The 13,174-nt window shown below is 41.7% G+C and overlaps 1 long non-coding RNA gene across 2 annotated transcripts in view; it reads right to left on the reverse strand.

Moving 5' to 3' along the window:
* Positions 1–268: 268 nt before the first annotated feature.
* Positions 269–13,174, reverse strand: part of LOC105946557 — a 37,811-nt gene continuing 24,905 nt past the window's right edge. For both annotated transcript variants that reach the window (XR_004221369.1, XR_004221368.1), the window contains exons 4-6: positions 11,217–11,290; positions 5,889–6,002; positions 269–350 (exon numbers count right to left, since the gene is read on the reverse strand). This is a non-coding gene — a long non-coding RNA (uncharacterized LOC105946557). The remainder of the gene's footprint in view (positions 351–5,888; positions 6,003–11,216; positions 11,291–13,174) is intronic.

The following is a 13,174-nucleotide window of genomic DNA, read 5'->3' on the forward strand; positions in this document are numbered from 1 at the left end:
GGGGGCCACCCACCTAAAACTGCTGCCCTTGGGGGCCTATATATAAACACGGCCCTGGGCTTACACAGGCCTTATGATAGTTTACAAAATGCAGGGCAGGGTGCAAAGTGCAAAAAATGGATGCAACCTGCATGCTTTTTCCACTTGGCATCTGGGGTATATATGATTTTACCTGTACTTACCTGGCTAAGTTAGTAATTTCCAGTTCCTCACATCAGGGTGATGTTAAAGGTTAAAAACCCCCACAAAAACCCCACATGTCAGAAGATTCGCCAAAACAAATGGTTTATTCTGCAATCTTGGACAGCCAGTTTTATCCTTGGTCTACCTTCATCCTTGACAGTTGGAAACTAATAGAGAAAAATATATGAACACTTATTATCTACTTATTATCTACTTTTATGTACAGTATCTCACATATATAAATGTTTAAATCCCAAATAAAAGATCTGCTGTCTAGCTGGGACCTACCTTCACAGAACATGAGCGCAAAATTACTATACCTAAAATACAGCTCAAGACACTGCCGTAACATTTTTTATTAAAGCTAGGCACCTTCCAGGCATTTCACATGAAATGGGCTTTGTCAAAGACTTTTTAGATTCAAATGAAACACAATCAGATAGGGAAAGGTAAGAATCCCATAGAATTACCAAACATGGTTTGGTAAAGGGGGGTTGGGGGGGGGTAGTATACTTAGCCCTTCCACTGAACTTGTGTGAATTTGTTTGGTGAGTATCAAGTACCAAGCCTGAGCATTATGGCTAGTTCCCAGCTCTTGCTCCTATTGCCTGTTCCTGCTCCAGTCCTGCCTTGCCTCAGTCCTGGCTGGTCCTGTTCTTGTCCTGAGTCTGTCCTGCTTCTAAGCTTTCCCTGCCTCTCCCTGTCTGTATGCCTGCTGCTTCCCAGTTCTGCCTGCTCCTCTCTATGCTTACTGCATAAAAATAACTGTTCTTGTCTGAAAAACTCACCACCCTCCTATTAGAATGATTTTCCCCAAATCCCTAGCAAGTTCATTCTCATTGGCAAATAGTTCAGGATTGGATTTAGTTACTTGTCAAAAGTCAATGTATTTTTAGATTAAAGTATGAGGGAGAGTTTAGTGTGACATATTGTATGTAAGGTGAGGAACTGACATTCAAATACTATATTTAATTACATTTTAAAGCTGATGATTCACTCTGTGATGTTACCAACAGAGGGCTGGAAAAAGAATCAATTAAAGGAGAAAGAAAGGTAAAAACTAAGTAAGCTTTATCAGAAAGGTCTATGTAAATACAGCCATAAGCACTCACAGAAACGCTGCACTGACTTCTCTGAAAAAAGATTTCTTGTGTCTGTAATTCCTGTGCCAGAGACACACAGCTTTCTGTTCTCTGTTCTCTGCTCTCTCCTGCTCCCCCTCCCTCAAGAATGCTAAGAACTCACTCCTCCCCCTTAGGAATGTGGATCTGAGCCAATCAGCAGGAAGCTGACTCATAGGGGCTGATTTACTAACCCACGAATCCGACCCGAATTGGAAAAGTTCCGACTTGAAAACGAACATTTTGCGACTTTTTCGTATGTTTTGCGATTTTTTCGGATTCTGTACGAATTTTTCGTTACCAATACGATTTTTGCGTAAAAACGCGAGTTTTTCGTATCCATTACGAAAGTTGCGTAAAAAGTTGCGCATTTTGCGTAGCGTTAAAACTTACGCGAAAAGTTGCGCATTTTTCGCGTAAGTTTTAACGCTACGCAAAATGCGCAACTTTTTACGCAACTTTCGTAATGGATAGGAAAACTCGCGTTTTTACGCAAAAATCGTATTGGATCCGAAAAATTCGTAAAGAATCCGAAAAAATCGCAAAACATACGAAAAAATCGCAAAGTACCGATCATTACGAAAAAAACGCAATCGGACTCCATTCGACCCGTTCGTGGGTAAGTAAATCAGCCCCATAGTGTAACTAACTGAGCATGTTCACTTGGTCTGGGTGTCTGTGCAGGAGTGAGGCATTATGGGAACTGTCTTTACACAGCTCAGCATTTTTTCTTCCTGTTTGGCTTCTGATTATCTGAACAGGTGAAATATGGGAAGACTTAAGGGCACTATTTAGATAAGAGGAACGCTGCTTCCATTTGAAGCAGCGCAGGTGGTTTTCACGGTGAGGGCAGTGAGGTTGGGGAAGGCCCTTCCTAGTGATGTGGTAATGGCAGATTCTATTATTGCCTTTAAGAGGGGCCTGGATGAGTTCTTGAACAAGCATAGTACCCAAGGCTATTGTGATACTAATATCTACAGTTAGTATTGATGTTGGTATATATAGTTTATGTATGTGAGTGTATAGATAGGTCAGTATGGGTCTCTATGTGAGTGGATAGGTAGGTCAGTATGGGTCTGTATGTGAGTGTATAGATAGGTCAGTGTGGGTCTGTATGTGAGTGGATAGATAGGTCAGTATGGGTCTGTATGTGAGTGGATAGATAGGTCAGTATGGGTCTGTATGTGAGTGTATAGATAGGTCAGTATGGGTCTGTATGTGAGTGTATAGATGGGTCAGTATGGGTCTGTATGTGAGTTTATAGATAGGTCCGTATGGGTTTATGTATGTCAGTGTATAGATAGGTCAGTATGGGTCTGTATGTGAGTGTATAGATAGGTCAGTATGGGTCTGTATGTGAGTGTATAGATAGGTCAGTATGGGTCTATGTATGTGAGTGGATAGATAGGTCAGTATGGGTCTGTATGTGAGTGGATAGATAGGTCAGTATGGGTCTATGTATGTGAGTGTATAGATCGGTCAGTATGGGTCTGTATGTGAGTGTATAGATAGGTCAGTATGGGTCTGTATGTGAGTGTATAGATAGGTCAGTATGGGTCTGTATGTGAGTTGATAGATAGGTCAGTATGGGTCTGTATGTGAGTGTATAGATAGGTCAGTATGGGTCTGTATGTGAGTGTATAGATAGGTCAGTATGGGTCTGTATGTGAGTGGATAGATAGGTCAGTATGGGTCTATGTATCTGAGTGGATAGATAGGTCAGTATGGGTCTGTATGTGAGTGGATAGATAGGTCAGTATGGGTCTGTATGTGAGTGGATAGATAGGTCAGTATGGGTCTATGTATGTGAGTGGATACAGGGCCGGAACTAGGGGTAGGCAGAGTAGGCGCCTGCCTAGGGCGCAATCACTAAGGGGCGCACTTTAAGGGGGAGTTTTATTTATTTTTAAAACTAGTTTGCTTGGCAGTCTTGGCCTTTAATAAACCGCCCGCAGCCCACTCCAACCCGCCTCTAGCATGTGTGTACGTTGTGTACTGCTTACTGTAATCGGTAGCTGGCCTGGGACCCGGGAGCACTCCCCACCCTTCCCTTAGCCAGCGCTATGCCTGCTGTGACGTATGCGTACGCACGCACATAGGCGCCCCTCCATACACCTGCGTGTTACGTCACTCAAAGTACAGGGAGCGCTGGCGCGTTGCAGAGGTACCTGAGCAGCGCATGAGAAACGGTTCTGACACATGCTGGCACAGGAAGGAACAGATAGGGGCAATTCTTGGCTGCTGATGGCACAGGTACATATGGTTTGGGGACAGAATATGATATTTTTATGTGCAGGTTGGGGACATATTGGTCAATATAAGTGATTGGCTGCTGCTGGCACAGGTACAGATGGGGGGCAATAGGATGGCTGCTGGCATTGGTACATGGGCGCAATAGAGGGGGATAATTTTATGTGGCTTGATGATAGCAGCATTTATTAGTTCTGTCTGACTGGGCATCGCGTGGGGTAAAACGTGACTATGCTCTGACTGGGGGGGGGGGGGGGCGCGCTGATTGAAGCCTTTGCCTAGGGTGCCAAAATACCTTGGCCCGGCCCTGAGTGGATAGATAGGTCAGTATGGGTCTGTATGTGAGTGTATAGATAGGTCAGTATGGGTCTGTATGTGAGTGTATAGATAGGTCAGTATGGGTCTGTATGTGAGTGTATAGATAGGTCAGTATGGGTCTGTATGTGAGTGTATAGATAGGTCAGTATGGGTCTGTATGTGAGTGTATAGATAGGTCAGTATGGGTCTGTATGTGAGTGTATAGATAGGTCAGTATGGGTCTGTATGTGAGTGGATAGATAGGTCAGTATGGGTCTATGTATGTGAGTGGATAGATAGGTCAGTATGGGTCTGTATGTGAGTGGATAGATAGGTCAGTATGGGTCTATGTATGTGAGTGGATAGATAGGTCAGTATGGGTCTGTATGTGAGTGGATAGATAGGTCAGTATGGGTCTGTATGTGAGTGGATAGATAGGCCAGTATGGGTCTGTATGTGAGTGGATAGATAGGTCAGTATGGGTCTGTATGTGAGTGGATAGATAGGTCAGTATGGGTCTGTATGTGAGTGGATAGATAGGTCAGTATGGGTCTATGTATGTGAGTGGATAGATAGGTCAGTATGGGTCTGTATGTGAGTGTATAGATAGGTCAGTATGGGTCTGTATGTGAGTGTATAGATAGGTCAGTATGGGTCTGTATGTGAGTGTATAGATAGGTCAGTATGGGTCTGTATGTGAGTGTATAGATAGGTCAGTATGGGTCTGTATGTGAGTGTATAGATAGGCAGTATGGGTCTGTATGTGAGTGTATAGATAGGTCAGTATGGGTCTGTATGTGAGTGTATAGATAGGTCAGTATGGGTCTGTATGTGAGTGGATAGATAGGTCGGTATGGGTCTGTATGTGAGTGGATAGATAGGTCAGTATAGGTATATGTGTGCTGGGTTTACTTGGAATGGTTGAACTTGATGGTCTTTTTCCAACCCTAGGTAAGTGCAGCCCTAGCCAAGTTAATCATGGAGCCTAATTAATCATGATTGTTTCTAAATATAGCTAATTTCACAGAGATGACGTTTCTACACTCCCTTATCTGCTTTGCAGGCTATGAGCCATCGCACAATTAAGTGAATCATGCCAAATATTTTTAATTGATGTCCACCTTGGGTGCTGCTGATTATTATTATATGGTTCCACAGTAGGGTAAGTGAGATACAAAGTACAGAATAAAATGGACTAATGGAGTTCTCATCATCCAGATATGCAAATACATTAGATGAGGCCGTAACTTCCAACCTATTGCACTTTCAGGACAGATATTACCTAGTGAATATCGCATGACAGTTTTATATGAGGTACCAAGTAAAAAGCCAAAGGGTAGTTTGGATTGCATGAACATTATTGAAACTCCTTATCAAGCTTTATAAGTTAACTCAATGTAGATAATAGAGGGCAGTTAATAATGAAATCAGAATCTAAATAGGAACCCTTTCTGCCACAGGGATACCTCTATTTAGATTCTTTAGGACAACTAGAGAGCAAATGTGAATAAAGTAACCGTAAATGTAGTTAATTAATGAGGTGGGATGGTAATATTTCTACAGCCTTAGGACATTTGGTGCAAGACATCAGGGCAGATGCAAAGTGCAAAAAAGGGTGCAAACTACCATGTTTTTTGCACCTTGCACTGCACTTTACACTACAGGTGCAGATCACTGCATGCTGTCATTCATATGTGCAAGTTAGGGAGCACTGATAGGTCTTAAATCACCTGCCCTGTGGTTGATGGTAAGCACAGTGCTGCCATACACCCACCAACAGTGCACTGAGGCAGCGCTGGATTTTTAATCCTGTACAAGGTGCTGAGTGTTGCAATAAGGAGCACCATTTTGTGTCCATTACTTTTTAAGTGACCTTTTTGTTTTTTCGCAATTCCATGTTATTACCGCAATGCTGCAAGCTTTCTTTAGGTCAATGGGTTTATACATGCCAACCATAGATGGGGTTTTATATTTACTTTGAAGTAGAAAAATAGAAATATGCCTGAAGTTGATGGTACAAAGTATTGATGGTATAACCTGATGGTATAGGCTTCTGTTTGCTTTTCCTGGTTAGAATCCCTTTGGTTCCGTCTCCCTCCTCTAAGCTTTGCATCTACGTTGGTGCTCTGAACATTAGACCGGACAATGCACCTGTGAAACAAAGAAGGTAAGTTAATTTGGCTCAAACTTAAATGCATAACACTGTTGGCTCGGGGACTGACACAAATAGCCTATGGCACCAGATTATTAAAAAGAATCTATAAAGAATCTATTAAATCAGGGCTTTAGTTGCTTTTTAGAACATATGTTCTACAGCTACATTAGTTAGTTATACTGAATGTTTCCATTACACAGTTTTTAACATTCCATGACTAAATCCTAGTACTTTTTTAAAAGCTTCAGATCAGGGTGCCAAGGGCCCACCAGAAAACTTGGTATGAAGGGCCCACCACTAGCAAGTCTTAAAACATGTTCTTCTGTAGGGATAAGTGAATCTGTCCCATTTTGCTTTGCTATAAAATTTGCAAAATGCACAGAAGTGCCCTTTTTTATTATGCATGCAACTTTTTTGTCCTTTTAAGTCAATGGGCGTTTTTTTTTTTTTCAAGCTTTCTGTCATTGCTAGTCTTCTTACTGAAATAATACAATAGTATCCCCATGTTTGAGAGATTTAACCTCACTGCCTAAGTTTGCCAAGTAGACAATCTTTTGCTAGCTTGAATAAAGAATGCCAATTCTGTGATGTCCGTGGGGAATACTTATCACACCAACCACCAAAAGAGGTTCTGTGAAGTTAGATTCAGAACTAATACTATCCTGTGAGTTCTGTTTGTTGCATGGCACTCAAGTGGCTAGTACAAGCAGTGTGAGAGCACAGAACAATACAGTGAATATGGACAGACTGCAGAAAATATTACAGACACATGGTGAGCTGGACAGGCCCAGATTATATGATTGTTTTGGGCTTGTCTCTGATTCATACCTTAGCTCTATCCTTCCCATTTACACTGTACAGATTCTTCCTGAGAAACTCTGCTTACCAGCCCTATATAACAGTAACCCTGGATTCTCCTGCTTATCCCAAGCAATATATTGGGCAGAGACCATCACAGAATGCTAAATTAACTCTTTTTATTTATTATCTTGATTCCCCAGTCACTCTGTGTCAAACAGTGTGTAAAATCTGCCAATCCTTGGCCAAATTTGATTCTGGCAAATTTGAGCAAGCACTATTAATTGGGCCTGTTGGGACTGTTTGGGCCTCTGTGTACTTAAAATGCCAGGGCCTATTAGGAATCCCAGTCTGGACCTGCCGGAATGTAAGGTCTACTAAGCCAGCTGTAGATTTGTATTGTATAATGTTCAAACTCCAAATATAAAAATGTTGTGGCCAGTAGCAGACCATGTTAGAACACAATGCTCTGTATGTAGTATTAACATGTTGAAGGCACTGTTCCAAATATTGCAACAAAACAAATAAAGAATCATAATCCATGCCATCTAGCACAACTCTTGTGCACTCCTACCTACACACGTAACACAATGCAGAAGCTTACACGCAATAAATATTTTTTTGCACACAATATACTAAATATACTAAAAAACTGTGAAGGGACTGTGGAGCAATACAGCTCTATATTCAATTTTTGTAACACAGCCATAAATAAATAACTGCCAGAAGAAGTCTCCTATTCAGCAGAAACAAGAAATCTGTGTCTTTAAATTATCCTTGGGGCCCATTGCTACCAACCGCGCAGCTCTGGGTTAAAGTAGAGTAGTGTACAGTGGTGCATACCTGTATTGATTGCACGTTTCAGAGCCGGTTCAAAGGTTCCTTTCAAAGAGCCATCTGAGGTAAGCCTTGCACACAGGTCATTAAACAAGTGTACATTTCCCAGATGAAAGAGTTAATATTCTGATAAAGCTCCCTTCAGAGATAGAAGGCAACCAGGAGTTCACATTTCTTTGGGTCCACAAAGCATCTTATTGCTATCTGAGAGCATAGGTCAATCTAAATGTAAAAGTTTGACAGGGATCCAAAATGACGTAAGATCATCCTGACACTTCACCAGCGCTTACTCAATCTACCTGCAGGATTGCACATCACCAAACTCAAAATGTGCCTCCAGCAGCTGTGGGACAGCTTAAAAAGCAGCTGACGATTTCCATTTTAAGCAGTTCTTGTGAAAATCAATATGTTTAAGCAGACACAATTAAAAACAGCGCTTCTGCTGCAGAGAGAACATTTTAATATTACATGAGAGAATAGGCATCCATTATGTAGCCTTCTCTTTCATTTTCCTCACTTCCATCATTTTTGGCATTTCCCCAATTTCTGGGTGCCAAACAGTATGTACTGTATATGCATGGCTAACTCCAGCTGCGGGCCGAGCCGACCAGGTGCCCTAGGCAACCTGGTCGGCTACCTCGCCCCTGCACCTACATTGCGCACCCCCGGGCGCGGCGTGCGATACAAAGCGGCACAACACTAAAATGATCATGTACTAGGTGTAGGCAGGAGAGGCTCCTGCCTGGCACCACCCAATTGTTGCGCCCCAGGCAACTGCCTCTTCTGCCTACCCCTAGTTCCGGCCCTGGCTAAATATACCAAGAGAATCAAATCACCATGTAACCTCCTCATTTTTGGCTGCAAGTGCAATGAACAAAGTGCAATGAACAAAGTGCAATTTCAAACACAATCGCTATGTTTTATACCCAAAATGCAGCACATTTTTTTTCCAGAATTCCAGCATTAATGCAGTCACAAGGAGCTTGATGCAATTGCTGTCAAAACATTAAAACTAGTGCAGTTGCATTTTTTCACAAATCAGACACAATTGAGTATCTCTGGAGTCAGGTTAATGTCATTTCCACATCTCCCATGCAAGTGACATGTGCACCCTATTCTTATGCACAAGTGCACTGCACCCATTGACACAAGGCACGGAGGGAACCCTGGAGCTACCTTCTGGTTCAGGTGGCAGTAGTTCCAGGGTTTCTCCATGTCAATAGGTGTAACTGCACTCGATTTGGACAGGAAGGCAACAGCTGCAAGCGCAACTACTACGGAAGCGCAAGGACCATATTTTTGGCTTGAATGCAACTGTGCTTGTCGTAATTGAGCCCTATTATGTTAAAGGAAGCTTTTTTGGGTCAGTCTCCCCACTGACACTCAAAACATCATATGATGGGTGAGCTGCTGTGAACAACTTTGAAGGCATGGCTTCTTACTCATACTGGGCTGCTGAACCTCTCCGCTGATTCAATGCACTTTATAAAATACTGCATTTCTAGCTATATTCATTTTAGGCTTTAAATACTGATACCTGATTTCTTGTGACTAGTATACATAAAATCCCAGCTGAAAAATCACCCCTACAAACATCCTCTGACGTAACTTGCAATACACACAGTCTGATTCCCATACAAGGAAATAAAACATATCTTAGTGACAGTGATGTCACTGAAAGTAAATAATACATTTCTTAGCAATTTATTTTAGTACAGGAGTAATTCATCATGTCTGCCCATTCAGCTGGCATTTACTGTATTGCAATCTATCATGTTATCAGGCCACTAGAAGCAGTTGATTCCTATAATAAGACTAGAGCTACTTGCCAAGTTATATTTATAAATGACACTTCCATAAAGGTATATCGGTATAAATAAAACATGGCACATGGCACTATCACTTCTTTAAGCTTTGCAAATGTTAACATAAGCAAGCAGTATAGCAATAACAGTATGTCCATGCCATGCCAATTCAGTTGCAATGTTTATTTACCAGGATGGTGTTTTTAGAGAAATAAAATGCAATGGTCTGGGGAAAAAAGTAATGCAGTACCGTTAATACCCTTCCAAGGCATCCCTAGAACTAGACTTAGGGGCACATTTACTAACCCACGAATCCGAATTGGAAAAATTCCGATTGTAAAACGAACATTTTGCGACTTTTTCGTATTTTTTGCGATTTTTTCCTCGCCTTTACGACTTTTCGGAAATTGTCGTGACTTTTTCGTTACCAATACGATTTGCGCGAAAAAATGCGAGTTTTTCGTAGCCATTACGATTCGCTCGTATCTTGTTGCGACTTTTTCGTATTGAGCGCTCGTAAGCGGCGGGCGAAACTTTCAGACTTAGCATGATTTTGGAAGCCTCCCATAGGACTCAATGGCACTCTGCAGCTCCAACCTGGCCCAAGGAAAGTCTCCCATAGGGCTCAATGGCACTCTGCAGCTCCAACCTGGCCCAAGGAAAGTCTCCCATAGGGCTCAATGGCACTCTGCAGCTCCAACCCGGCCCAAGGAAAGTCTCCCATAGGGCTCAATGGCACTCTGCAGCTCCAACCTGGCCCAAGGAAAGTCTCCCATAGGGCTCAATGGCACCCTGCAGCTCCAACCTGGCCCAAGGAAAGTCTCCCATAGGGCTCAATGGCACTCTGCAGCTCCAACCCGGCCCAAGGAAAGTCTCCCATAGGGCTGAATGGCACTCTGCAGCCCCAACCTGGCCCAAGGAAAGTCTCCCATAGGACTCAATGGCACCCTGCAGCTCCAACCTGGCCCAAGAAAAGTCACCATACTGAAGCTTGAATGAATCCGAATCTTTCGTACTCGGCACGAAAGCTGCGAAAAAGTTGCGACTTTTCGCGCAAGTAGTAACGCTACGAAAAAATCGCAACATTTTGCGCAACATTCGGAATGGCTACAAAAAAGTCGCGTCAATTTTCCGAAAAATCGGCAAATACCAATCATTACGAAAAAAACGCAATCGGACGCATTCGGCCCGTTCGTGAGTAAGTAAATGTGCCCCTTAGACTTGCTTATATGCAATACAATAATATTTTCTGTGCATGCATATTGGCACCTCTCCAGCGAACTGAGCTTTTCTTATCCATTAAGAGACAAGTCTAGCTGTCTTTAAAGGGGTTGTTCACCTTTAAATTAACTTTTAGTATGATGTAGAGAGTGATATTCTGAGACAATTTCCAATCGGACTTAATTAAATACACAGTTGGAGGCACCTAAACATTTCTATATCTAAGCAGGCTGTATGAGGAAGATCTCACCAATAGTAGCCTGACTTTAGCAGGACAACTAACAACTCAAGGGCAAGTGGTAATCAAGTGCTTTCAATTGTATAGGTCCCTTTTACTATAAGTTGGCCCAGCACTAGGCAAAACCCCATACACCAAGCATCCGTACTTATGTCTTCTTATGCACCTGTGCGCCTGTTGCCAATTAATATTAATAAGTACCAAGGTGGCACTTATTAATAGGGATTTTTAAAAATATACATTAAGCCCATTTTGTTCAGATATTCACATTATGATAAATAAAGTCTGGTAAGAATTATGTTTTTTCTTACTAGGTCATGGAATGCTGGGAGCTGCAGCAAACAGAAGCTCCATTGCCAAGAATTGTCATTCCTGCTCTTAAAAGCTGCAATAGAAAAGACACATTTTTAAAAATACATTACCTAAAAAATAATAACCATAATCCAATGATACATCCGTAATATTAATTTACATAACATGTATTTATGCATAATAAAGGTACTTAAAGCTTACCTGTTTAAATGATTAGTGCACAACTATATAGGGCAGTGGTTCTCAACCTTTCTAATGCCGCGAACCTTTAATACATTTCCTTATGTTGTGGTGACCCCCAACCATAAAATCATTCCTAAGACCATCCGAAATATGTGTTTTCCGATGGTCTTAGTCGACCTCTGTGAAAGGGTTGTTCGACCCCCAAAGGGGTCTGACCCACAGGTTGAGAACTGCTGATATAGGGGATATTGTACCCCCTTTTGTAAAATGTAAGCATATTATATTTCACTGAGGAATCCCATGACTTAAAAAAGGCCCAAAGACCAAGTGTCTTTATACAGGTCATGGACCTCCGAGGTGACTTATCATAGCATCATATTTAACAACAGGGGGTACATTGTTATTATAATACACAAGTTTCAGTGAGACATGTAACATAAATTACATCACTAAGCACAGACTATAACTAACGACATCACTAAGCACAGACTATAACTAATGACATCACTAAACACAGACTATAACGACATCACTAAGCACAGACTATAACTAATGACATCACTATACATGGATTATAAGTAATGACATTACTATGCAGTTTATTAGGATATTCCATTACATTATATAAAGGCAAGAGGAGACAGACCAAGTGCTTTATACTCCAAGTAGGCTTTATATTTTAAAACTGGGGGTACATTAAACATTTAAGATATACAAGTTTTCATGCAACACAAGGGTCATGATTAAGTACTGTACATAATGGTATACTGTCTTTGACTGGTTATTTGTGTCTATGAGATTGTATATAACACTTACATTTAGTTTCCCTTAGCTTCAATGAAGAGCGGTTAAGACAAGGAGGGTAATTCAAGGGTTGAGTACGCCACAGCAGCTTCATATATACTAAGGAATATCAGCAAATTCTTTCTAATTGGGTGTTTGCCAACAGCTCACTTTCTGGATTAATATGACTGGTAAAGCCCACTATTATCCCACACCTAAGAAGAGATTGACAGCCCAGAATATTACATAATAAAGTGCAGGAACAGAGTCCAAGGGACCTATTTACCATTAATTAGTATCATTTTATAAGAGGTATCTAGTAGAATTAAGTCTAAAACAACTGGACTTTTCTGAGTTTTTCTTGAAAACGTTTCACCACTCATCCGAGTGGCTTCTTCAGTTCAAATGACTGGTAGGGAATTCCCCGGTATTTAAACTCTTGATGGTAGTAGAGTCACAGACATCCAATCACAATGGTTCCATTGAACTTGTTCAGTTAGGTGTTAGCTGAAACTGACAGGTGTAAGAAGGTATGATCCAATCACAATGGTACCAAGATTCTCATTGATGAAGGTGTTAATCCTTCAAAGTACATGACTGGAAGTGTGAACTGTTGTGAAACTGCCGGGGTAAGGATGTCAACACGCCATTGTATGTTGGTGACAAGCGGTGTCTCAGGCCCCCTCCTCTGTTCAGGGATGGTTTTTCCAGGCTGGCATAAATGGCCTCTTTCACACCTCTTTCAAACCATCTGTCCTCTCGGTCCAAAATATGCACGTTACTGTCCTCAAAAGAGTGACCTTTTTCTTTGAGGTGTAGATAGACCGCTGAGTCTTGTCCTGAGGAGTTTGCCCGCCTATGTTGGGCCATTCTCTTACAGAGAGGTTGTTTTGTCTCCCCAATGTATAAGTCTGAGCACTCTTCACTACACTGGACAGCATAGACCACATTACTTTTCATGTGCTTGGGTGTTGGGTCTTTCGGGTGCACC

Source organism: Xenopus tropicalis, chromosome 2 (genome assembly GCF_000004195.4).
Source record: "Xenopus tropicalis strain Nigerian chromosome 2, UCB_Xtro_10.0, whole genome shotgun sequence".
NCBI classification, from domain to species: Eukaryota; Metazoa; Chordata; class Amphibia; order Anura; family Pipidae; genus Xenopus; species Xenopus tropicalis.